Source organism: Homarus americanus, unplaced genomic scaffold (assembly GCF_018991925.1).
Source record: "Homarus americanus isolate GMGI-L3 unplaced genomic scaffold, GMGI_Hamer_2.0 scaffold49048, whole genome shotgun sequence".
Classification (NCBI taxonomy): domain Eukaryota; kingdom Metazoa; phylum Arthropoda; class Malacostraca; order Decapoda; family Nephropidae; genus Homarus; species Homarus americanus.
Genome location: NW_024735489.1, coordinates 42,064 through 66,407, shown reverse-complemented (window position 1 = coordinate 66,407; position 24,344 = coordinate 42,064).

Here is a 24,344-nt window from a genome sequence, read left to right as displayed (position 1 = left end):
CACTCTCTTGTCTTGGGTTAACCTTCACTAATTTCAACTTGGCTCAACTCAAACGCCAGGCGAGAGGAACTAAACGCCTGGCAGAATTATCTAATCCACCCCCCTCCCTTCCTCCCCAAAAATGGTGGATTGGCCTTCCCCTCTCTCTGCCTCCTTTCTCTCCTTCGTCTCTCCCCCTCCCTCCCACTAGTATTTTTTCTGAAGGATTATAATTATTTAGTATGTTTGTGGGTGGGGTTTTGGTGGGGGGTTAATAGCTTTGAAGGAAGGTGGAAAATTTGGTTAATCTTTATGCTTGATCTCTCTCTCTCTCCCCCCCCTCTCTCTCTCGCGCGGTGGTCGTGCTTGTGGTGTGCCATGTTAGTGTGTGGTCAGTAGTACTAGGTAGTAGTGAGTACTGTTTTGGTAGTAGTCGTAGTAGCGCTGGTAGTATTTGTGGTAATACTGGTAGTAGTGGTGGTGGTGATATGTGGTAGTAGTGGTGGTGAGAAGTGTGGTAGTAGTCGTGGTAGTGGTGGTAATACCGGTGGTGATAATGGTGGTAGTAGTGGTGATAGTGGTGGTAATGGTGGTGGAGGCGTTGCGTGTGGTCAGGTAGCCCCAACACACGTTATATTTCCCAGACGTCGACTTATGCAAATCACATCAGATTGGTCTTTGTTTTGTGTGTGTGTGTGTGTGTGTGTGTGTGTGTGTGTGTGTGTGTGTGTGTCACACCTTGATGACTTTCTTCAGTTAAACCAATACTGTTTTATTAAAGGACTGTTTTATCCTCGCGTTAATTAAAGTTTAATTCCCAAAAACACAAACACAAACTGGATTGTATAATTACTTCAAATTGAGTTATTATTTTTTGTTACAATTATACGTAATTAGACTCCCGGGGTCACCAGTATTAAAAGAAAATAATCCCCTTTTGGAGACTAGTTAATTTCCCACATTCTCCTACGGTATTATCACAAGACTATCACTCGAGGTTGATAGTTTTAATTATACTCGAAAAGTTATAGTATTGTTTATTATAGAAATTCAATCAGACTCGTGGTGGTGGTTAGTAATGGTGAGTAGTTTGGTGGTGGTGGTGATAGACATGATACAACACAATAACAATCCTAACAATCGTATTTCATCATACTCTTCATATATTATTCATCATATTTCATCATCATACTTACAAGCTCAAATATACACAACCAACCCTCACAACCCCACCCCCCCACTCCCCCCAACCCACCCACCCCTCTCTCCCATCCCACCCACCCCCTCTCCTCCCATCCACCCCCCACTCCCCCAACCAACCCCTCCCCCAACCCACCTCCCTCCCCAACCCACCTCGAGCATTATACCTTTGTGAATACGGTATAGCCTTAAAGTATACTATCATTCTACTTATCATACTTAATAAGGCTAACTACCTCCTCACTATCATGCTACCTGAGAGCCTGAGGGAATTTTTATACTGAATTCATATTTTTATTTTTATTTTTTACTCAGGTCGTTATTTACTCTTATACGATAATTGGTATATAATAATAGGTAGTTTTTATATATTTTTAAGTTCTATATGCAGGAATTTTTATAGTTGTGGGGGAGATCAGTTGTCAGGAGGTGGTGTGTCAGGATGTGGTGTGGTCAGGGTGTGTGGTCAGTAGTGATGTGGTCAGAGTGATGTGGTCAGGAGTGATGTGGTCAGGAGGTGGTGGGTGGTGTGTGGTCAGGAGGTGTGGTGTGTGGTCAGGAGGTGTGGTGTGGTCAGGGGTGTGGTGTGGTCAGTAGTGATGTGGTCAGGGTGTGGTGTGTGGTCAGGAGTGAGGTATGTGGTCAGTAGGGAGGAGGAAGAAAGAGAGACAGGGGCTTACATCCCAGGGAGGAGGAGGAGGGAGGGAGGAAGACCAGGAGGAGGAGGAGGAGGGGGAGGAAGACCAGGAGGAGGAGGAGGAGGGAGGAAGACCAGGAGGAGAAGGAGGGGGGAGGAAGACCGGGAGGAGGAGGAGGAGGAGGAGGAGGAAGGGAGGAAGACCAGGAGGGAGGGACCAGCCACTCACTTTGTCTCCATCAGGAAGCATCGATTACCCATTAGTTGAAGCAGGTACTACATTACCCCTCGGACCCCTCCCCTTCCCCCCTTCCCCTTCCCTCCTTCCTTCCCCCCCTTCCTCCTCCTTGCCTGACCACCTGCTGGGGCGTAGGTGGTGGTGTGGTGGGGGGTGGTAGATAGATAGATAGTTGTGGGGGTGGTGGTAGGTATTCGTTGGTGGTTGGTAATGGTGGTAGTAACGACGGGTAGATGTGGTAGTGGTGGTTAATAACAAGTGGACTAGTGCACCAGGTAGTCTAGTATCATGCTAGTAGACAAGTGACGTGGTTGTATGTTAGTTCTACAGCTATTTAGTACCACACACCTGACACACTACAGGTTATGAACGAATACTACATACAGGTAAATCCTCCTCCACCACCCAGGTAAACTGCTCACCGTTATCACAGCTGTCTCTTACTGTAACGAAATTGGCACTAGGACATAATGTAATAGGGATGTATAGGGCATGAAATTGGAGTAGGACATTATAATAGGGTTTTACCAGGTGAGAAATTGGACTAGGACATAATGTTATAGGGCTTTACCAGGTGAGAAATAGGGACTCGGGTGTTAAGGTATTAGGGAATAAACTTGTCATAAGGCGAAACTATTATTACCTGTGTTAAGTTATGGCGGTGGGGGGTGAGGGAAGGGGGGTGAGGGAAGGGGGTGAGGAAGGGGGTGAGGAAGGGGGGGTAGCAAGAAGGAGGGAGGGAAGGAAGGAGGAGAGGTTGAGGGGATAGAGGGAAAGAGAGAGAAAGGAGAAAGATGGAAGAGGTAGAGGGAGATGGGGAGGGAGGAAGTGGGGAGAGAGGAAGGGAAGGAAGCCAGGAGTGAATTAGGGACAAGAGGGGAGGAGGGAGAGGTAGGGAGGAAGATGAGAGACTTAGGTACAAGGGAGGGAAGTCGTAGTGAGGTAATTAATAGGGAGTAGGGAGGTAGTTAGGGGAGGGAGAGAGAGGGAGGGGTAGGAGGAGGAGGAGGAGAAGAGCGGTAAGGGTGAAGAGGGAGAAAAGAGATTAGGGAGAAAGGGCGGTAAGGGTGAACAGGAAGAGGGAGAAGAGAGGCAAGGGTGATCAAGGAGAAGGAAAGTCAGAGTGATCAGGGAGAAGGGAAATCAGGGAGGTCAGGGAGAAAGAGGGTAAAGATGATCAGGAGATCAGGGAAAAGGAAAGTCAGGGTGAGAAGGAGGTCAGGGGTGAGGAGCCACTACAAAGAGTAATATCCAGGAGCCAAGACTGAGGCAGAGTTAGTCTACCAGCCACCGTGATTTAATTAATTCTGAGATTGTAGGGTGGAAAAGAGGCAGGTGGGGGGTATGGGGTGATGGGTAGGGGGGTGATGGGTAGGGGTATGGGGGTGATGGGTAGGGGGTATGGGGTGATGGGTAGGGGGTGATGGGTAGGGGGTGATGGGTGTAGGAGGGAGGGTGATGGGTGGGGGTGATGGGTGTAGGAGGGAGGGTGATGGGTAGTGACGGTGGCAAGAGAGTGACGGAGGGAGAGTGTGACGGAGACGAGAGAGTGGCGGAGGAGAGAGTGACGGGAGGAGAGGAGAGAGTGACGAAAGGAGAGAGGGAGTGAAGAGAAAGTGTGGTTAAGAAAGGTGGGAATAATGTGAAATTTTATAACAAAGGTGAGACGTGGAGGAATGTGGCGAGGAAGGGAGGAAGAGGCCTCACAGGGACGATAAACCAAGGAAGAAGGAAGGGGAGAAGAGAGAGAGAGTTATGAGATAAGACGAAAGGGTGGACTGTGAGGGGCGTGGGAAACAAGTAGAGGGCTGGGGAAATAGGACAGGGGCGTGGGAAACAAATATAGGGCGTGGGAAAATAGGACAGGGGCGTGGTAAACAAGTAGAGGGCGTGGAAAACTAGGAAAGGGGCGTGGGAAACTAGGATAGGGGCGTGGGGAAACTAGTATAGGGCGTGGAAAACTAGGAAAGGGGCGTGGGAAACTAGTAGAGGGCGTGGGAAAACAGGACAGGGGCGTGGGAAAACTAGGACAGAGGGCAATACAATGTAATACAAAATAAAATACAATAAATAAATCCCAAACTATACAATAACAACTGAAATACGACACAGGAGAAATCTAAAACGATACAAAAATAGACCAGAAATACAAGTACAAAAAAATCCTAGACAATACAAAAAATCCCCAGACAATACAAAATCCTAGACAATACAAAAATTCCCTAGACAATCCAAAAAATCCCTAGACAATCCAAAAAATCCCTAGACAATACAATAAATCCCCAGACACTACAAAAATCCTGACAATACAAAATAGACCCAAATACAATAAAATACAAAAAAAATAAAAATCCTACAAAATACAGAAGGGCTCCAGGACCACCCATAGTTAAAGTGATATATTGAGAAGCTGATGTAAAAAGTAGAGCAAAAATATAGGTACAGGGAAGGTTTACACTCATAGGGGAGAGGTGGGGGAGGGAAGAGGGACGAGAGGATAGGAGGGGTGGGGGATGATAGGATAGGAGGGGTGGGGAGGGTATAGATGGGCGAGGGAATGGGGAAGGTCGTGGAGAGGTAGATGGAGGGGGTTAGGAGGAAGTCGTGGAGAGGGACGAGGATAGAGAGGGGATAGGAACAGGTAAGGCAAGTAACTAATGAGGTTATCTGGAGGAGAATTTATGATCCAATACACACACACACACACACACACCCACACACACACCCACACACACACCCACCCACACACACCCACACGCACCCACCCACACACACACACACACACCCACAGCCTCTTCTTACTCGACTTTGAATATCGATGGTGGGATCGAGTGACGGAGGATAGTGGATAGAGTGAGGGAGTAGGGAGGATAGTGGATAGAGGAAGGGAGGAAGGAAGGGAGAACACCATTGATGAACCAAATTCACATCAGGTAGTATGGCCAAGTTCCAGGTGCTAATTAATAGAAAATCTCTCTCTCTCTCTCTCTCTCTCTCTCTCTCTCATTTGTGCTTCGAGTGTTGGGTGTAAATAGTGTGTGTGGTGGTTGTTGTTATTGGATGGTTGTATTGTTGGTGCTGTGGAATGAGTTATTGTTGTTGTTATTGCTGCTGTTTATCTGTTATTGTTATTTATTGTTGTTATACATTAGTGTTATTGTTTGTTATTATTAATATTGTTATTATTTATTGATGTTCTTATGTATTATTATTATTATTATTATTATTATTATTATTATTATTATTATTATTATTATTACCACCTGTATGAATAACAGCTAATGACAAATGTTCTCTGTTTGCCCAGGTGAGTCCCTGACCGTATTGGAGGTGTCATCATTACCAGGTGTTGAGGGGGTGTCATCCCAGGTGTCGTCTTCAGGTAAACTTAAAGATTACTTCACTAGAACACCTTGTCTTCAGCTGTTGTATTGGCCTGGAGATTACAGTGTATACTTATTAAATATACTCAGTAAATATGCTATTATGCTCAGTATATATGCTCAGAATATATATGCTCAGTGGGTATTTTTCGTAGTTTTATATTATACTCAATATACTCTATTATGTGTATGTTTTGCGTGATACATTGTTTGTGTGTAGTGGATGGTCTACAAACCAAATTTTAGTACTTTCCCTAGAAACCAAATGTTAGCGTGATAACTTTAGAAACCTTATTTTAGGTTGAGAATTTACCTTAGAAACCATGGTATTTAATGTGCAATATGAAAACAGATATCATGACTCGCCAGAATTCGTGTTAAGTTAATATCCCTGGTATTGGCAAAACTGTCCAGTGTGTTGCAACACCATTCACGTTTCTCCAAGTTGTGTGTCGTGATTGGCTGATCGTTATGGGTGTAACTGCACTGATTGGCTGATCTTTCTGGGTGTAACTGCACTGATTGGGTGATCTTTTTGGGTGTAACTGCGCTGATTGGCTGATCTTTCTGGGTGCAACTGAGCTGATTGGCTGATCTTTCTAGGTGTCATGTAATCTCCCAAAGCTGATCTTCATCCCTCACCCTCACCAATCTCCCTCACCCTCACCAATCTCCCTCACCCTCACCAATCTCCCTCACCTCACCAATCCCCTCACCAATCTCCTCACCAATCTTCCACCCTCACCAATCTCCCCCTCACCCAATCTCCCTCACCCTCACCAATCTCCCTCACCAATCTCCCTCACCAATCTCCCTCACCCTCACCAATCTCCCTCACCCTCACCAATCTCCCTCACTCACCAATCTCTCTACTTGATGGCTCGATAAAAACGGAAGCATTATTTATATTTTTATTTAATTATTTTTTTTTTGCAACACACTGTAAGATGTTGCTGGTGTGCTGATGACGTGAGTGTTGTGTTTGTTGTGTGTTTGTTTTTTGTTGTTTGGGAGAGTTTCTGTTCTTGTTTGTTTTGACGGATTTATGTTGTATTTTGAAACTTTTATTTTTGTGATTTTTTTTTCTTTTGATTTTGTTATTTGTTTAGTAATTAATGGAAGTTTTTCGTGATGGTTTTGTTAATGGTATAAATGATGATAATAAGCCGTGTAATCTCCCCCCAAAGAAGCTTCCCCAAATTTCATGTAATCTCCCCAAAATGGCATATAATATCCCCAAAGAAGCTCTCCAAATTTCCAGGTAATCTCCCCAAAAGTATGTAATCTCCCAAAAAGCTCCCCAAATGTCACCTAGCCTCCCCAGAGATTCCAATTACATTTTTTTATGCCTGTGAATCCACCAACGTTATATTCTCAACCCCCTGACCGTAATTAGTATCTCCCCCCCTCCTCCTCCCCCTTCCCCTTTCTCCTCTCCCCATACCCTCTTCTTCCCCTCCCCTGACCAGAAAAGCGGAAATGTTATATAATGGCCAAGTCTTATTATTATGATTATTCCTCTGTTTGTTCCGTCCGCTGGGTGAGGGTAGTGTGGGGTGAGCTCACACGACAACGACGGCAGCAAGTGCGTGTGTCCCGTGGTAGTGGTGGTTGGATCACATGAAGATTAGGCACTCCAGCTTATTTTCACCTGATAGTTAAACACATTTGATTTTAACCTGATTTAACCTAACCTAACCTAACCTAACCCAAATATAAAACCTAACCTAACCTAACCAAATATAAACCTAACCTAACCTATTTATCTCTATCTACGTTTAATTTTATTGGCAATCAATAATTATAACACGAAAACTTAAACAAACAAACATCTCAATCATACTCAACCTGACTATCACACACCCTGCTCCCTCTCCCTCTCCTCCCCCTCTCCTCCCTCTCCCCCCTCCCCCTCCTCCTCCCCTCCTTCCCCTCCCCTCTCTCCCCCTTTCCCCTATCCCATACCTCCTCTCCCTACCTCCCCTTCAACCCCCCCTTCCTACGTCTCCTCCAGCCCCTACCCCTTCCCTCTTCCCAACCTCCCCACCTCTCCCTTCAACCCCCGTCCCTACCTTCCCCTTCCCTACTCCCCTTCACCTCCAGAAGTAAAATGGACGTAATAAAACCTTTAATAAAATATAGTAACGTTAAACGCCTCCTCCCAGATCAGTTAGTGGGCTCCTCAAAGACATTCCTGGTGACTCGGTCAAAGGATGTTGGACCCAGTATCCTCCCCCTCCTTCTACTGCCTCCCACTGCCCCCTCCCACTCGCCCTCCTACTGCCCCTCTATCTCGCCTCCCCGCCTCCTACCTGCCTCCATCCCTGTACTGCTCTCCTCCCCTCGCCTTCTCCTCCTTACCCTTCCTCCTTCCCACCCTCGCTCTCTCTTCTCCTCCTCGAGCAGTAACAGGTAGCGTTATTGAGGAAGGAAGAAGGATGATGGATGGATGGATGGATGGATGGAAGGAAGGAAGGAAGGGAGGAATGGATGGAGAGAAGAACGGAAGGAAAGAAGGAAGGAAGGAGGGAGGGAAGGCCAGTTCAGGACCTCACGTGACCTCTTGTTATGTAATGATTCGTGTAATAAGTGTAACGTTGTGTCATGATTCGTGTAAGTTTATGTAATGATTCGTGTAATAAGTGTAACGTTGTGTCATGATTCGTGTAAGTTTATGTAATGATTCGTGTAAGTTTATGTAATGATTCGTGTAAGTTTATGTAATGATTCGTGTAATAAGTGTAACGTTGTGTCATGATTCGTGTAAGTTTATGTAATGATTCGTTTAGGTTTATGTAATGAATGATCCAAGATTTACTTCCTAAAAACAGTATTTTCATTTTATTTTCAAGTTCCATATTTTCACGGCTCTTTATTCCATCTTGTCTGAATTAACGACAAAGACCCGTACTATTAAATTTAGGTGAGAGTAATTAGCATATTGGGGGAGGTATTCTCTCTCTCTCTCTCTCTTTTGTGTGTGTGTGTTAAGTAGAGAGAGAGAGAGAGAGAATAGTAACAGAAGAGAGAGGTAAAACGCAGGACCGATAACTGAAAAAAAGAAGAAAAAAAAAGATACACAAGAATAACAAAACACAACAAACTAGAGAATAAAAACACGTATAATATTAGCTGTTGTTGATGTTGTTTTATCATTTCTCTCGCCATGTTTGTTTTGGGTCACACTGGTTTTAAAACACCCTTCTCACATCTGTCCTGGAACGAACACAGAGGACACAGTGGGGAAGTGATAATAACCCTTTGTTGTGTTATGGTTGAGGGAACTATGTTATTGTCACGCCTCAAGGTTCTCCAGGGGCATGTGTACCTTCCTGTCCACCTTGGTTGTGTGTGTGTGTGTGTGTGTGTGTGTGTTTTATCTCCATCACAAAATCCCGTCAACTCGTTTTCTGGAGGCTGGGAGGCCATGGCTGTCACTCCTGTTTTTCAGGAGGTCTGGGAGGCCATATTAAGCTGTCACTCCCTGTTTTCTGTGGAGGTCTGGGAGGCCATATTAAGCTGTCACTCCTGTTTTCAGGAGGTCTGGGAGGCCATATTAGCTGTCACTCCTGTTTTGTGGAGGTCTGGGAGGCCATATTAGCTGTCACTCCCGTTTTCTGTGGAGGTCTGGGAGGCCATATTAAGCTGTCACTCCCGTTTTCTGTGGAGGTCTGGGAGGCCATATTAAGCTGTCACTCCCGTTTTCTGTGGAGGTCTGGGAGGTCATATTAAGCTGTCACTCCCGTTTTCTGTGGAGGAGGTTATCGGGGGGGACTGAGTGAGACGTTGCTTGGTGGCCCCTCTGTCAGGAACGTCTGTGTCTCTCTGCAATAAAAATTTACGACTTTGACAGAGAGAATAGAGAGAGAAGATGGGAAGTCGTCAGCGTTTTAGTGTGTTCATGACGACCTCTGGGGTGGGGGGTACAGGTGGCTCATGGCTCTTAGACATATAGCTGCTGATGGTCCTACACATACAGCTGGCTCATGGCTCCTTCATATACAGCTGGCTCATGGCTCTTACATATACAGGTGGCTCATGTCTCTTACTTATACAGCTGGCTCATGGCCCTTCATACAGGTGGCTATGTCTCTTACATATACAGGTGGCTCATGTCTTATCATTATACAGCTGGCTCATGGGTCCTACACATACAGGTGGCTCATGGCTCTTACATATACAGGTGACTCATGGCTCTTACCAATACAACTGGTCACATATCACAAACACTACAATACTCACAATAGTACAATACCTACACTACAGTAGCTACAATACCCTCACTATTACACTACAGTAGCTACAATACCCTCACTATTACACTACAGTAGCTACAATACCCTCACTATTACACTACAGTAGCTACATACCTCACTATTACACTACAGTAGCTACAATACCCTCACTATTACACTACAGTAGCTACAATACCCCTACTATTACACGACAGTAGCTACAATACCCTAATTATTACACTACAGTAGCTACAATACCCTCACTATTACACTACAGTAGCTACAATACCCTCACATTACACTACAGTAGCTACAATACCCCTTACCATTACACTACAGTAGCTACAATACCCTCACTATTACACTACAGTAGCTACAATACCCTCACTATTACACTACAGTAGCTACAATACCTCACTTTACACTACAGTAGCTACAATACCTCACTATTACACTACAGTATGCAATAACACCTCACTATTACACTACAGTAGCTACAATACCCTTACCATTACACTACAGTAGCTACAATTCCCTCACTATTACACTACAGTAGCTACAATACCTCACTATTAACTACAGTAGCTACACACTCACTATTACACTACAGTAGCTACAATGCCCTCACTATTACACTACAGTAGCTCATACCCTCACTATTACACTACAGTAGCTACAATGCCCTCACTATTACACTACAGTAGCTAATACCTCACCATTACACTACAGTAGCTACAATACCCTCACTATTACACTACAGTAGCTACAATACCCTCACTATTACACTACAGTAGCTACAATACCCTCACTATTACACTACAGTAGCTACAATACCCTCACTATTACACTACAGTAGCTACAATACCCTCACTATTACACTACAGTACCTACAAAGGCCGGCGTTATAAGATGATCCTTTGTTAATCTTGAAAAATTTGCCTCAATCCTATTTTTCGGGTGGATTAAGAGGCAATAAATTGGTGGAGTATTTACAGGGGTCACGGCGCCTCAGCCAACCCAATTTCCTTACGGTGGGTGTGTGGTGGGGGCTGGGTGGGTGTGTGGTGGGGTTGGGGTGGTGTGGTGGGGGGTCTTCAGTAATGGGTGTGGTGGGTGGGGGTGGGGGGTGGTAATGGGTGGGGTGGTGGGTGGTGTGTGTTGGGTGGGTGGGGATGATTGGTGGGGGTTGATACACGATTGGAAGAGTGATTAATGTGGGTTTTTTTTGTAATGATTCGTTTAAACAATTCGGAACTTCTTAGCGATTGGAAAAAATGATTGGCAGAGTTTTCACTGATTAGCAAACCAGATTCCTCCGATTTTACACTGATTGGCACACCAGATTAAATAGTCAGCACTGATTGGCACACCAGATTAAATAGTCAGCACTGATTGGCACACCAGATTAAATAGTCAGCACTGATTGGCACACCAGATTAAATAGTCAGCACTGATTGGCACACCAGATTAAATAGTCAGCACTGATTGGCACACCAGATTGAATAGTCAGCACTGATTGGCAAACTAGATTATATAGTCAGCACTGATTGGCACACCAGATTAAATAGTCAGCACTGATTGGCAAACGAGACTTTTTACTTTTTTCTGATTGGCCAAGCTGATTTGTGTAATTTTTGCAAGTATTTTATTTCTGCTAATTGATAATGCCAATTAACGTGTTGTAATAATTATTTAGAAAATAATTGAACATATAAGTGTATTTGTGAACATATTGGGACCAGACACTTCATAGTGTGCTAGTGAAGGTGAAAGATGGATGAATGAATGATAGAAGTGGATGAATGAATGATAGAAGTGGATGATTGAATGATAGAAGTGGATGAATGAATGATAGAAGTGGATGATTGAATGATAGAAGTGGATGATTGAATGATAGAAGTGGATGATTGAATGATAGAAGTGGATGATTGAATGATAGAAGTGGATGATTGAATGATAGAAGTGGATGATTGAGTGATAGAAGTGGATGAATGAATGATAGAAGTGGATGAATGAGTGATAGAAGTGTATGAATGAATGATTGAAGTGGTGAAGATTGAATTATAGAAGTGGATGAATGAATGATAGAAGCGGATGAATGAATGATAGAAGTGGATGATTGAATGATAGAAGTGGATGATTGAATGATAGAAGTGGATGATTGAATGATAGAAGTGGATGATTGAGTGATAGAAGTGGATGAATGAATGATAGAAGTGGATGAATGAATGATAGAAGTGGATGATTGAATGATAGAAGTGGTGAAGATTGAATTATAGAAGTGGATGAATGAATGATAGAAGTGGATGAATGAATGATAGAAGTGGATGAATGAATGATAGAAGTGGATGAATGAATGATAGAAGTGGATGATTGAATGATAGAAGTGGTGAAGATTGAATGAATAATACAAGGAAAAAAGTGTTTCGTGAAAGAAGGGAAAAGAATGATAGAAGGAAGGTTACTGAATACAATATGGGTATACATGTACCTGGTGCGCTCTCTCTCTCTCTCTCTCTCTCTCTCTCTCTCTCTCTCTCGCTCTCGCTCTCGCTCTCGCTCTTGCTCTCTCTCTCTCTCTCTCGCTCTCGCTCTCTCGTAAATAGAAATTGATGTCTTTGTAATGGTGGTGGGGGGAGGGGTGTATATGGACAAGTGGGTGGGGTGGGCATTGAAGTAGGCAGGCAGGTGGATGGGTGGGTGGACAGGCGGATGGAAGGAGTGACAGGCGGGTGGGCAGGCAAGCAAGCAAGCAAGCAAGCAAGCAAGCAGGCTGGTGGGCAGGCAGGCAAGCTGGTAGGCGGGTGGGTGAGCAAGCAGTCTGCCAGCTCATCCAGTAGTCACGCCCCCAAACTCTACAATCAGTCAGTGGGGCGTCAACGGAAGTGAGATTATTAAGGGCAGGCTCAATGTTACCCAGCTCCGTGTAGAGACCTCCTCGATGGCCAACCTCTAGTACCCGTGCAAGAGCCGAGGAGTGACAAGGTGTAGTGCCGTGTTATACCTGCTGGGTGTAATGGTGTTTGTTGTGTGGTGTAGAGGGTATTTTAATGGTCTTAAGTATGGTGCAAGGTGGTGTAATGTGGTGTATTTGGAAAATTTTCAATCATAAAATATTTTTTTTCAAGACATCGTGGGTTGTAGTGCGTAGTTAATGATCCGTTGTTGATGTGACAGTTGTATGTGTGTTGTTATAACTCTCTGTGGGGACATGGCAGACTAGTTGTGTTATAAATACAGGGTTGTGACCCTTGTTGTTTATAAGTTGTGAGGATCTACTTAAATAATGGCTAGTGTGAGGTGGACTTTTCGTTAACAGTGGTGGTTGTAGAAGTTGCGATGAGAACTTGACACAGAGTTATAATTCCATGTTGTTGACGTGTATGAGTGTAGTGTAGTAAGAGAGAGTGTAGTGATGATTGTGTTGTGGTGATTGTGTTGTAGTGACGATTGTGTTGTAGAGATTGTGTTGTGGTGACAGTAGAGTTGATGGTAGTGCGTGTGTGTGTGTGTAGAACTCTTTTACAGGTAAGTGCAAGACGGTCTCAGGTTAATTAAGTGTTGGAAGAATATTAATAGCCATTTGTCACGTTCAGAAATGACAAGCTGTAACACTGAGACGAGAATGTAACACTACCTGGGCTGTGTTGTATTGTGGGCGAGGATGTAACACTTCTTGGCTGTGTTGTGTTACAGAAGATATGACTGCCCAGATACAGATAGTGAAAGCCAGGTTATTGTTGTTGTTGTGGTTGTAATAAACTACATTTTTACCACGATCATCTTTGTTATTGTTGTATTACGTATAAAATAAGACTAACACGTGTAGGGACCAAACTGCTGAAGAAGGATGGTACTCTGACACCCCATTGGCACTCGAGGACTGAAGGTGCCAGACGAGGTGGGTGTTGTAGTGACGATGTTGGCGGGATAGACTATAATGACAACACGCTTAGGTTCCTCCGTGTGGGGGGGCTGCTGTGGCGTGGTTCATTAACTTGGCAATGAATCTGGTACCTTAACACGCAGGTTTTAGAAGGGGGTGGGGGTCTGGTCACTGTGGGGGTGTGTGGGGTGGGAGTCGGGTTTTGGGTGAGTGTGTGGGGTGGGTGGTGTGTGTCGTGTGGGGGTTAGGGTTGTGGGGTGGAGTGTGTGGGGTGTGTTTGTGTGTGTGTGGGGTGTAGGTGTGGTGTAGCGAAAACTAATGAGACGAATATCCATCTCGGAATAAACACACAAGAATGGATGATTGCTGAGGGGTGAAATATGTGAGTGGATGTGGATATTTATGTACCCACTTGCTTAATACCCGCCAATTTGATAGAATACCTGCAAGGTGAAGTAGTAGGAAAATATAGTACGTGTAAGTGGATGTAGGATGTGGATATCTATACACCCACTTGATCAATAGCCACAAGATGATAACGGGATGAATGAAAAATATGTGGATGACGTGTGGATGTAGGTTGGGTATTGTCGGAAGCCAGCGGGATCATCCACCCAAAGAGACATGTGGGTAGTGTAGGAAGAGGATAGAGAGAGTGAGTGGATGTGAGAAGTTGAGATTGGATGGAGAGGTGAAGTGAGTCTTAACCACTTCTTGCCCTCCTGACTTAAGCCGCTGCAGGAGTGATAGTGTGGTTGGGGGGGGGTGGGAGAGGAGAGAGAGGGAGGGATGGTGGGAGAGTGGTGGGGGGGAGAGAGAGAGGAAGAGTGTGATGCTACTGAAGAGTGCGTGGACTGTGAATTTTTCTAAGGTGTGTGTGTGTGTGCGTGTGTGGTAAGGTCCTCTCCCAAGCAGTCGACTGGTAGCTGTTCTGAGGTGGAGGTAGGCGGTGCGGTGTGGGTAATGCAGAGCTTGGGTGGTGGTGTAGGTGGAGGCGAGAATACAGCTTACCAAAATACAGTTCCTTCGTTTGTGTGTCTATACTGTAATCATCACCTTTATGTGTGTATATAAACGTGTAGATTCAGTTTCTTATCAAGTGTTTCGCCTTTGTAAATCTACGAAGCAACACCTTAACTAGTGAAGATCAATCAGTAAGTGTTACCTTTGTTACCGTAGTGAGAGCCGCCTTTGTAAACATCATCATCGTGAAAGTTATCAGTCATGTCAAACAACTTGGTAACAGTCCATAAGGCAGTGAAATCCTCGATCATGCCAAACGTCTTCTGTGTGAGAGAGAGAGAGCATCATTCTTTACAGTGAGAAAGAGAGATGAGAGATGAGAAAGACACAAGAACGAACAGTGAGAAAGAACGTCCCTTATACCCCACATGATTGGTAAACGAAGAACGTGTTTAATAGTGGCGTAAAAGGCCTCAGTGGATGGTTGACGTCACAGTGGTGGGGATTATCATGGTGAACAACGCCCACCAGCGGACAGGATGTAGTAACTGGTGCAATGATGTTCTTGCACCATAATACTGACTGACTGACTGAGTGAGTGTAGACCGATAATGAAGTAATATTACTGGTGTCATACTGATCTTGCACCATAAGACTGACTGACTGACTGACTGACTGAGTGTAGACCGATAATGAAGCAATATTACTGGTGTCATACTGATCTTGCACCATAAGACTGACTGACTGACTGACTGACTGACTGACTGAGTGTAGACCGATAATGAAGCAATATTACTGGTGTCATACTGATCTTGCACCATAAGACTGACTGATTGAGTGTAGACCGATAATGAAGCAATATTACTGGTGTCATACTGATCTTGCACCATAAGACTGACTGGAGGAGGTAGACCGATAATGAAGCACACATTGGTGTCATACTGATCTTGCACCATAAGACTGACTGGACTGACTGACTGACTGACTGAGTGTAGACCGATAATGATGCAATATTACTGCGTCATACTGATCTTGCACCATAAGACTGACTGACTGACTGAGTGTAGACCGATAATGAAGCAATATTACTGGTGTCATACTGATCTTGGGTGTGTCATTATTTCATGACTTTAAAATAGATTAAAAACCCAGGAAATAAACTGATATAAACCGCAGTAAAAAACACCCAAATGATAAAAACACATTGGGTGGAAAACCAAACCCTGGATAAACTCCCCCTCAACTAAGAGTAAAACCCCAATTGATAAAAACTGCAACTAGTTTAAACCCCTAAGCCAGTAAATAACACTTGAAAAAACCCAAACCTTGAAAAAAAAAAAAAAAAAAAAAAAACGAAAATAAAATAATTTATAAAACAGATTGGTAAAAAACATCAAGGTTTATATAATATCCCAAGAAAAAACAAATTCACTATTTTGTTTTATCCTATTTTTAACTCCTATTTACACATTTATGTTCTAGTTCCCTCCTATTAAATACTATATATTCTACCATTTTATCCTCTTTTAACCCAATTATTCCAAAGATAATTTATCATAATCTTTCACCCTATTTCCCCCAATTATCCAGAAGTCGTACACCTCCCTATTCCCCCCCCCCCCCCAATTATTCGCGATATAAACACGGGACACATCCATACCTGGCGTTAAAGGGCGTCAAACATGCAGGTAGCAGCAGGTATAAGTACAGCCACAGGTGTGTAATTCAGCGGCCAGGTGTGTAGGTGTGGTGGTAATGAAGGGGTGAGGAGGTGTGGCTATGAACCTAGGTGTGGCTATGATCTGGTCAGTGTGTGGAGGCACGAGACGGGACCTGCTGTACCTCCCGACCAACTTCCGACCGACCGACTTACCGATTTGCCGACCGATTTACGACCGAGTGATTTTTATTGCTTTCTTCTTTACCTTTCGATCTTCCTCCCTTCCCTTTCCTTCCTTCCTTCCTTCCTTCCCTCCCTCCCCCCCTTCCTTCCTTCCTTCCTTCCTTTCCCTCCTCCTTCCTTCCTTCCTTCCTTCCATCCCTCCTCCCCTCCCTCCTCCCTCCCTCCTCCCCTCCCTCCCTCCCTTCCTTCCCTCCCTCCTTCTTCCCCTCCCTCCCTTCCTTCCTTCCCTTCCCTTCCCTTCCTTCCTTCCTTCTCCTTCTTCCCCTCCTTCCTTCCTTCCTTCCTTCCTTCCTTCCTTTCCTTTCTCCTCCCTTCTCCACCTCCCTCCTTGGTATTGGAAAGCGATGTTGATTGTAGGAGATGGAGATGTGTTTCTTGGTGTTGGAGAGGTGTTCCTGGGGAGGTTACAGGTGTTCGCTGGGAGGAGGTTACAGGTGTTCGCTGGGAGGAGGTTACATGACGAAAATTTACAGGACACCACCTGTACAACACATCTTGACAGGTAATTATACGTGACGTCCACAGGTTGCTGGGAATAACGAAATATATATATATATATATACGAGTTATGGAGACTGGTTCCTCGGGGCCTGTGATGGAGGGAGAGTGTGTGATGGAGTGTGATGGAGGAGGGAATGTGTGGAGAGTGTGTGTGGAGGGAGTGTCTGTTGGAGGAGGAGTGTCTGTTGGAGAGTGTCTGTTGGAGGAGAGTGTGTGATGGAGGGAGGGAGGAGAATGTGTGTGATGGAGGGAGGTGTGTGTGATGGAGGAGGGTGGGTGTGATGGAGGAGAGTCTGTGAAGGAGGTGTGTGTGATGGAGGAGTGTGTGATGGAGGGAGGTGTGTGATGGAGGAGGGAGTGTGTGATGGAGGGAGAGTGTGTGATGGAGGGAGGAGTGTGTGATCGAAGAGTGTGTGATGGAGGAGGAGTCTGTGCAGAGGAGGGAGTGTGTGATGGGGAGGAGTGTGTGATGGAGGGAGAGTGTGTGATCGAGGAGTGTGTGATCGAGGAGAGTCTGTCAGGAGAGTGTGTGATGGAGGAGAGTGTGTGATGGAGGAGAGGTCTGATGGAGGGAGAGTGTGTGATGGAGGGAGGGAGTGTGTGAAGGAGGGAGGGAGGGAAGGTCGGTCTGTGTAGAAGGTAAAATGTCTGTACAGGAAAATACTCGTGTGACTGCTGTGCTTTACGACAGTCTTGCATGATGACAGTTACCCCCTACCTCCCTCAACCTCAATTCTCCCCTCACCTCTCCCTCACCCCTTCCGCTCAACCCTCACCCCTTCCGCTCAACCCTCACCCCTCCCCCTCAACCCTCACCCAACCTCCCTTACCCCCTTTACCCCTCCCTTACCCCCTTACCCCTCACCTGCATGACTCCCCCTGTTCCTCGCATCTTCAGGCATCGAATTAACGTCGGAGTTTAATGTTGCCTGAGCATATAACATTCTGTACAAGGTAATATCAAGGCTGCTATTGTAAGGCCCCGAATGGGTTAGGTTAGGTTAGGTTAGGTTAGGTTAGGTTAGGTTAGAGATTGGTTAGGTTAAGAGAAAATTGGTGTTAAGGATTGCTCAGGTTAGGTTAAATTAGACCTTGGTTAGATTAGCGTTAGGATGGATTTGGTTAGGTTCCTGGTCCGGGGTTTAGCGAATCTCTGTTTTTAACGTATGGGGTCCGTCTAGCTTAGAGACGGGTTGTGTTACTGATACCAGACACGGAAATTCACTTCCGTACGCTACATATATACACTTACCTATACATACACTTACCTTTACATACACTTACCTATACATACACTTACCTATACATACACTTACCTATACATACACTTACCTATACATACACTTACCTATACATACACTTACCTATACATACACTTACCTATACATACACTTACCTATACATACACTTACCTTTACATACACTTACCTATACATACACTTACCTATACATACACTTACCTATACATACACTTACCTATACATACACTTACCTATACATACACTTATATATGCATGCGCCAACATATCACTGTGTACTCATGAGCCATGTATAACAAATAACTATACATGAGAGAAGAAAACATTAAGCTCCCAAACGCTTTAGTGTATTTCAAAGCTTCAGCAGAGACTGTATACATACACCCACACATACTTGTATGTACGAGGGTGGGCGTGAATTTGTTTAAGGTGTAGAAGTTGTCGCCAACACAACAACCACACCCTGAGTTAACGAGCTGCATAACCCAGTGTCAAGGAATGGTCCCACAAGACCGGACAACTCACCAACTGCACTGGCTAACCATTACCCCGGAACACGATCCGTAAATCCATTACATCCAAGTTTTCAATTACTGCTGGATAGACAGAGGCAAATGGCATAAAGAAACTTGCCCATGGTTTCACCCTGCCCGGGGATCGAACCCGGGTCCACTCCTTGCGAGGCGAACATGCTGTCCATTACACCACAGGTCTCCAACATACAGGGTACATACATACATACATACATACATACATACATACATACATACATACATACATACAAGAAGACGAGACCGACAGGAGGACCAAAAAGACCCACAGCGGGATCCCACGAGATAAGAAAAGATAAAGAAACACACACACACACACACACACACACACACACACACACACACACACACACACACACACACACACACACACATCCTCCCTGACCTGACTAGTGTGTTGTTCTCCAGCCAACACTGAGGTCAGGCAGATGACCTTACATGACACCCAGCGAGTTTTAACAGCATCTCCCCTCCTGACCTGACCCTCCTCCTGACTTGACTACCCCCCCCCCTTATACCACACATGAAACCTTCCACGAACTCGCCTTACACAGGATGCAAGGGGTGCCCAATAAACTAGCCTCCTTGCTGGGTATATCTGAACCCTGCCTGTCTCATTCTCTTCCTCCTCCCTCTCCTTTCCTCCCCTCCTCCCTCCCTCTCATTCCACTCCCCTCCCTCCCTCTCTTTCCTTCTCCCTCCTTCCTTCGTGACCCTCCTCCCTTCTCTCTCATCTCCCTCCCTCTCATCCTCACTATTATTAGGGCTGGTCGTCATAGATCACTCCCCTTGTTGACATAATGAGGCAGTTTCTCACCATTCATAAACCACTACTGAAGGAAACGTTACCGGACCAATGCTTACTACCGAGTGTAATAAAATATCGGTTAGTGTTGAGTGTGTGTATAGTGTGGAGAAAGGAGGTATTGTGTATGGATTAGTTAGTCATTATCCGAAGGGGGGAGGGTGTGGGGGTAGGGCTGGGGGGGTGAGTGAGGGTAGAGGGGCCGGCGGGAGGACTGGCGAGGCGACTGGGGACGACTTCAGTTGTGTGTTGGCGGTGTGAGGAGAGGTGTGCGCTCAGCTGCTGGTCGGCGAGCATAAGTGTGTAGTGTGTGTGTGTGTGTTTGTCTGTCCTGGTATCTCTTGTGTTCCGTCCGTACCATAATGTCGACGGTTGTATCTTTTATCGACACTTGATATATTTACTGTCTATTAAAGGAAAATGGATTATCTGTGTACTGTAAAATCGTGTTGTGATAGCTGGTGTCTCTATCTTAACTACTGAGACGTGACTTTAAAAAAAAAAATCTTGATGTTTTTACAGTTTATTGAAGGAAAATGTATCACCTGGGTGTTACCTTGGTGTTACCTTGGTGTTACCTTGGTGTTACCTGTGCCCCGTGTAAGAGAGAGAGAGCGTCAAGTGCTTCAGCGTGAGTAGTGTTATTTGCCGTTTCTCACACTCGTGGCTATAGTGTGGGAATGTGTTGATGTGTGTTACAGTGTGTTGGTGTGTGTTACAGTGTGTTGGTGTGTGTTACAGTGCGTTGGTGTGTGTTAGAGTGTTACAGTGCGTTGGTGTGTGTTACAGTGTGTTGGTGTGTGTTACAGTGTGTTGGTGTGTGTTACAGTGTGTTGATGTGTGTTACAGTGTGTTGGTTTGTGTTACAGTGTGTTGGTGTGTGTTACAGTGTGTTGGTGTGTGTTACAGTGTGTTGGTTTGTGTTACAGTGTGTTGGAAGAAATAAATCACATCTCTAGCACAGTCTTAAGGAATTGAGGTGTTAAGTGGTGTGTTATGTCGCATGTTCACTATTCTCAGTTACTTCACACTTGTAGCTGCGATGATGGAATACACTTTGCTGTGGGTAGTGTGTTGAAGAAAGTGTGTTTGGTTAGGGTGTGTTGAAAGTAAGTGTGTTTGGTTAGAATGTTTTGAAGTGTGTTGTGGCTTACAGTGTATTGAAGTGTGTGGTGGGGAAGAGTGCGTTGAAGTAAGCATGTTGTGGGTTAGAGTGCGTTGAAATAAGTACGAGTGTATCACCAGTGGAGGTATTTCGTCGGTGTCAGGTGGTATCAGTTCCCTCACCCTTACACTCTTGACACATTCACTACTTCCGGTCCCCTTTGTCTTAGGTGTAGATGGTGACGTCAGACCCTTGTTTGGTGTAGAAATGATGACGTCATAGGTAGTTCCGTTCATCAGATGCTTTGTAACCTTAATTAATTTTTTACCTTTAATTATGATAGCCTTTCCGGTCATGATCCTTTGTACACCTTACTTACTAATGAAGAAATAATCCAGGTAAGGTTTTTTTTTAAGCCTTAAAGAAGTCAAAAGTAAGTTTTGTAGTTTATTGAATTATATTTATTTATATATAATTTTTTTTTGGGGGGGGGAATTGTACTGAATATTAGAATATTTTTTGTGGTATATTAAAGCTCGGTTGTGATTTAGTGTTTAGTGAAGGTAAGGTAATTGTTCTTCACTGTCCTCTGGTTGTAGTTGTGGTGATTGTTGTGGTTGTTATAGTTGTGGCGATTGTTATGGTTGTTGTTAAAGCAGTGAATCCGTGGTGGTTATTTCTTCCCTGTTATTATAATGTATATATTTTTACCTCCTCCTTTTAACCTTGCCTTTAATAGTTTTTTTTACCCTTTAAGTTGTAGTTTTAAGTAAAAGTTGTGATTCTAGGATGCAATTTTTTTGTACCAGGAAAAGTTGTAATTCAGAGATACAACTTCAATTCGTGTAACAAGTTGTAAATCACACGAGATTTTTCTTTACAGCGATAAGTTGTATTTCATAACCAAGAAGTTGTGTTTAATAGGAGAAAACAAGGTTGTAATTCAGTGATACAAGTGTTGTGTTAAACGTTCATACAGACACGTGTGTATCTTAAAGCTGCAGTCATTATCATCTGTACTCAAACACGTGTGTGTGTGTGTGTGTGTGTGTGTGTATGTATGTGTGAACAGCAGGAGGGCGCTAGGAGGCGAGTGATAAGTCGTGAAGGAACTGCTTGTTTTGGTTTCCCTCGTGGGGCGAACAGGGGTGGTGTGTGTGTGGGGGTGCCTGACGTGGCTGGGTTCCTCCTGCCGCACCTCTTCTCCACCCCATTCTCCCGCCTCCCTTCCTCCTCCTCCTCAACGACCTCCACCTCTTCTCCCCTCCCAACTTCCCTTCATTCCTTCCTCCTCTCTTCTCCTCACCACCTCTCTCTTGTCTTTCTCTCACCCTCGTTCTTGTACCTCCCCAAACTCACTCCCTGCCCCTCTCCACCCTCTCCCACCCCCTCACCACCCTCTCCCACCCCCTCACCACCTCTCATTTTTTGCAACCTCATATATGTGGGGCGGCGGTTACTCACACACACACTCACACACACCCTCAAACGGTACCGACGCGACGATTCCCAGAACTTATAAATAAGACTTAATAAGACTTAGAGAATAAACAAAGACCTCCTGACCGTAGATCATTGTTAAGCTGTTGGAGTTTCATGAACAGGGAGGGGAGGGGAGGGGAAGGGGTGATGTATAGAGGGAGTTTGTCATGAGTAATGGTATAGTTGTCATGAGTACAAGACTGTAGGTGACTCATAAAGCTCATGGACTCGTTAATGTCGTGTGTTAATTAGGAAAAGTACAGGTGAGATATAGGGGGGGGGTACAGGTGAGATACAGAGGTGAGATACAGAGGTGAGATACAGGGGTGAGTACGGTACAATATAATTACAGGTGCAAATGCAGGTACGTGTGTGTGCCGGACATTATCACTTACCGACATAAATGGTTTTTGATTTATAAAAAGGGACAATTTACGGCTAATGTAGACACCATTATGTATTTTTGTTTATGTATGTGTATGAATTAGTATCTGTATGTTAGTGTATATGTGTGTGTTGGGATAGTGTACATGGATTAATGTGTGCGCGTGTGTATACGTATATATGATTAATACTTATTTGAGTGGATGTGTGTGTATTACAAACGAGTGAATGTGTTCATGTGCGTATGATCCCCATGTGTTTTTTATACGTACACGAGTATTTACCTCATATCGTCAAGGCGTATTGCGTATTGCTTACAGGGTCTCACGCGGTAAACTGCTTCCTGGGAAAGAACCTTGAATCACCTGATAATTAGCCTCCCTCCCTCTTGGTTATTTCACCTGATAATTAGCCTCCCTCCCTCTTGGTTATTTCACCTGATAATTAGCCCCTATGTTACCTTGAAGGGCCAGGTGAGGTTAGGGTGTCTAATCTTGAGGTGATCGAAAGGTTTCCCCTACACTTTCTTTCCTCCCTCCTACCCCCGCGCCCGACTGGAAACCTCACTCTGTCTCGAAAGCCTCGACAAATGAGACACCCAAACTTAGCTGAGCTTGTTGGAGGTTGGAGGTAATCACCCTGGTCATTTGGAGGTAGGAGAGGGTGGGAGGGAATGGGGGTAGGCTGTGGTAAGGTGGGAGAGAGGGCGTGTGGTTAGGTGAGAGGGAGGGAGTGCGGTTAGGTAGGAGGGAAGGAAGAGACTAAATGGTCTTGAGGAGGGAGGGTAGACTGTGGTTAGCTGGGAGGGGGGGGGAAATGGCCTTGGGAGGGTGGGAGGGCAGTGGGGGGGAAGGGAGAGAAGACTTTGTGGCCTTCAGTGAGGTAGACAAGAGGAGGGGGTGGCTAGGGGTGAAGGAAAACACATATAGATAAGGAAGGAAGGGGAAGGAGGAGGAGGGGTGGAAGGGAAGATGAAAGTTGGTGAGTGTGTTGGTATTATGTAGGAGGAGGGAGAGTGTGTGTACGTTTGTGTGCGTGTATTTGACGGTGTATGTACGTTTGAGTGTGTATCTGGCAGTGTGTGTGGGAGTATGTGTGAATGGCAGCGTGTGTGTGTGTGTACGTGTGTCAGTGAGGAAGGTGAGAGGCAGTATAGTGTTACACCTGAGAGTCAGTACGTGTTATTAAGTCAATTAACTTCGTGTCGATACGGCCAGGTACAGTCTCAGCCCGGAAGTGACGCCATATCGGATCAGAATTTAAGAATGATTTTTTTTTTATGTTTTGTTGTGCGTTACCGTTTACCTGTTGCTGATGACTGTACCGTTTACCTGTTGTTGATGACTCTACCGTTTACCTGTTGTTGATGACTCTACCGTTTACCTGTTGTTGATGACTCTACCGTTTACCTGTTGTTGATGACTTTACCGTTTACCTGTTGATGATGACTCTACCGTTTACCTGTTGTTGATGACTTTACCGTTTACCTGTTGATCATAACTTTACCGTTTACCTGTTGATCATAACTTTACCGTTTACCTGTTGATGATGACTCTACCGTTTACCTGTTATTGATGGCGTTACCGTTTATCTGTTGATCATAACTTTACCGTTTACCTGTTGATCATAACTTTACCGTTTACCTGTTGATGATGACGACTTTACCGTTTACCTGTTGATCCTTTACCGTTTACCTGTTGATCATAACTTTACCGTTTACCTGTTGACCTGTTGATCATAACTTTACCGTTTACCTGTTGATCATAACTTTACCGTTTAGATCAGAAAAAAAAGAAAGAAAAAATAATATAAACCAGCAATAAAAACCAATCA